This window comes from Eutrema salsugineum, unplaced genomic scaffold (assembly GCF_000478725.1).
Source record: "Eutrema salsugineum unplaced genomic scaffold, Eutsalg1_0 scaffold_3, whole genome shotgun sequence".
Lineage (NCBI taxonomy): Eukaryota > Viridiplantae > Streptophyta > Magnoliopsida > Brassicales > Brassicaceae > Eutrema > Eutrema salsugineum.
Window position 1 is genome coordinate 8,521,142 of NW_006256756.1, and position 3,723 is coordinate 8,524,864.

The 3,723-nt window shown below is 32.0% G+C and overlaps 1 pseudogene; it reads right to left on the reverse strand.

Annotated features, from left to right (window-relative positions):
• Positions 1-484: 484 nt before the first annotated feature.
• On the reverse strand, positions 485-1,762 carry LOC18014353 (annotated as a pseudogene).
• Positions 1,763-3,723: the final 1,961 nt, after the last annotated feature.

Here is a 3,723-nt window from a genome sequence, read left to right on the forward strand (position 1 = left end):
TGCAAAGACATATGAACATAAAACAGATAATCGATAGTCAAGGTTTTAGTAAGAACTGTTCTTGAACTCAAGTTTAGTCTATCATATTAGTCAAATTTCGAAACCAAACTAAACAAATTAAATAACTTTAAAGATAATTGAAAAACGTTTTTAAAATATTCTAAAAGTAGAGCTTAGTTATTAAAGGAAGATCGGTCGCAGAAACAACTTCAAATTCGATCTCAACTTTCAAAGTGTCTTCATGGTCCAAACTCCAAATAAGACTGTCGTGGTTCATCTATAGACACGTAGTGATTTCAACCAAATCCTGTTCCTGGTTTTTTGAGCCATCAGTCAACTGCAATAAAATAGAATATGTAAGCATTGGTTAATCAAGAATTACGAACGATTAATTTCACCTCATCAGCGAGTGTTAACTTTTTTGTATATATGAAGCCAGTGTTAGTTTAAGAAAGCTTAGAAATAATAATGTAATTATAGTGTTTTATAACATACGCTCTTTTATCAAGTGATCGGATCCTCGTGGGTCTTCAACTTTCAGATCTGCTTGCACGTAAATCTTCTCATCTTCCTTTAGAACTTCACCATCAGCTAAAAATAGGTAAATGGATAGCCATTTACCATCTTCTGTAGAGTAATCCTTGGGATACAACTTTAAAATCCTACAAAACGTTATTATATGTGCACTAGTAAAAACTCTTATACACGCTCGATTTATGTACATATTTCTAAGCAAAAAATTCTTATATCATATATTTTTGTAAAACTTTTACCAATTTTTTCCTCCCATTGAAAAATTGCTTGATGCGTAAGGATTCTCTGTTGGCTGAGAGAAATTCTTAACTATCCAAGAGAACTTGAGAAAAGGAAGTTTATGGCCAAAAGAGATGATTTCCCATTTAGTTGGATAGTTAAGTTTATGGCCAAAAGAGATCATTGTTGCTCCACCAAACTCACAATGATATCAACACCAAACTCACAATGATCACCATCAAAGATGTATCCGTTTTTATGGTCATTGAATGTATCGAGAGGAAGCACTTGAGGCAATCCCCACATCGTTCGTAAAGTATTGAATTGAACGGCTTTGATTCCACATCTGGATATACACATATATAAACATATATATTCAAAGAGAATAAGAACATATATAAGCAAATATACATGTGTACTAAAACATGTTCACATATACATACTTTGAATAGTAAAGTACTTGTTTTTTTGTTTGTTAAAGACAAAAAAACGGATATCTGCAAACACCTCCATTGGCTGTGTGAACATGAGACTTGTGCTATATATCTATTTCGACATACATTGAAATATACCCACTCCCATTGTCATTTTCATTCCCTTTTGGGTATATGATCATTCTCCTGAAAGTTTGCATACGAAAAAATAAACATTTAAGAACAATTATTTTGATGATCAATGATGAGGAAGATGAAAATCTTTTTTTTTTTTTTATGAAAATCTATTTAAGTTCTGGCACTAAGTGAATACACAATACAGTACGTACCAGTTGTATCCACCAGAGAAAAAACGACGGAATTGGTATTTGCCATCAGAGAAACAAGTTGAGCTTTGGAGTTGGGAGAGAATCTTGACTTTGATGGAATAGGAAGAAAGAGGACGCTCTCTCCAACTCTAGAGTTGTAGAAGATATATTTGCACTCATTATTTAACGGAATATTAATTAAGAACAGAAGGGATTCGAATGATTGTTGGTATATATATAGAGAGAGAAGATATGTACATATCTCATTATCTCTCTTTCATAAGCGTTAGCTAAATAAAACATGTAAGTGAAAATCTATGACATGTAAGTGAAAATCTAAGACATGTTGATATTAGAAAGACTTCGGAAGGATTCCAACGATATCACAGCCAGCAAGCAAAACTTCTATTACTTAGGCTAATAGTTCATAAAAGAAGGTTAAACAAATAGAAGAAGAAACGGAAAAAGGTAACTCATTGCTGCTACATATATCTTACAAAGATTATCTTCAAACATAGCAAAGACTAGAGAAGAAACACAACAATAAAATCACAAGCTACATAACATCACTTTAACAAAAATAGATGAGGGAGTCATCCAAAGTCCACCAAAGTCCAGATGGTTTAGTGTTGATATCTATAAGATTGGGGATTCAATAATCAGGTCAAAAGTCTGGGGAAAAATAGATAGAACAATAATAGTCAAGTGAGTCTACCCAAGTCAACTCAAATCATATATATTAAAAGCGAAGTAAAAATAAGATTTTGAACTATCTCAGGTGGCTAATTATCCTTTGCCTTTTAATGAAAATTTTTAAATATACTTAATTAATTAACTTCAAAAATACTTACCAAAAATTAAAAATAAAACACATCGACCTAAGAAGAAGAGGATATTCGAGTTGGTAAGATTTGCAATAGATTTTCTTCATATATATCGCTAGTTATCAGAGTTTAGTTAGATTTGTTCTTTTTTTTTTGTTTAGATTTTTAGGGTATTTTATGATCGGCGAGCTATATATTGGTTTCTTGGTTCTCATGTTTATGGTTTTGTATCTTTGCGTTTGTTTCGTTCTGTTTTTATCTCCTCTCGATTGTTTTTATTATTTTTTGTTCCTGTGGCATCTTCTCCTATCTTTCCCTTCTGTTTGACGTCCTTCTTTTAAATATATTTTTTTTTGTGTTTTCTTGTCTCTTGCAATTGTGTTGTTGTGTTTTGAAATTTTTGTAAGTGTTTCATCTAATGTTATACGTTCTTCTTTAGATTGTTTATAACTTCGTAACAGTTACAAATTCATCTAACGTTTTATACATTCTTTGTTTTTGCAGGCACCATCTTGCATAACAATCGAGGTATATCTTGAAGAATTAGGGTTTGAAATACATAAAGAATTAAGGTTTAGGCTACCACTTCGAGTGAAACACTAAAAAAGTGGCTCCTTAATCTCCCATGATTGATTTGAGTATATTGAAACAACGTAGCAGTTTCTTCCAATAGGTAAAGGATTTCATCTCCGGTTTATAATGTTTATACTAATACAGAGTAAACTTTTGCTTATATTAAATAGCCTAAACTTGGAGCGTCATATGGTGGACATGCGCAGGTGAACGATGCTTCAGAAGTACTGGCTGTGCTTTTTGCACAGCCCCATGAAACCATAGTACAATTTCTCTCATGAAATTCTACGTATATGTAAGAGTGGACACTACTAAGTGTTTATAAAAATGTTCAGCTAAAAAAAATGAGTGTGAGAAGGAATATATTAATGTTTCTGTGTTTGGGTACTAAAAAATTCTTACTCTCCTTAATTGGGAAAAAGGCCGATTAGTACCTCAACACCATCATTTGGTACCAATAAATATCCAAACAATTTTGATAGTTTAATCAGTACCTGAACTTATTAAAATCGGTAAATACATACCTCAATAATGTTTTTTGGCCAATTAGTACATTGACTTTCTCTCTGTTAGTCAAACCCGTTAATTTGCAAACGGAATCCGACTCAGATGCCACGGTGGATGCTGTGTTCGAATGAAACCAATACGACGTTATTTAAAGTTAAAAATTAGGGGAAAAAGACAAAAACGACGTCGTTTTAAATTTATTATATATTAAAAAAAAAATCAAAATTGAAATTTTCAATTTGATTTTCCGAAAGTGTTTGAATTAAAATCAAAACCAAAATTGCAAACCTAAACCTACCATGAATCTCCGAAGAAGCGTTAGCA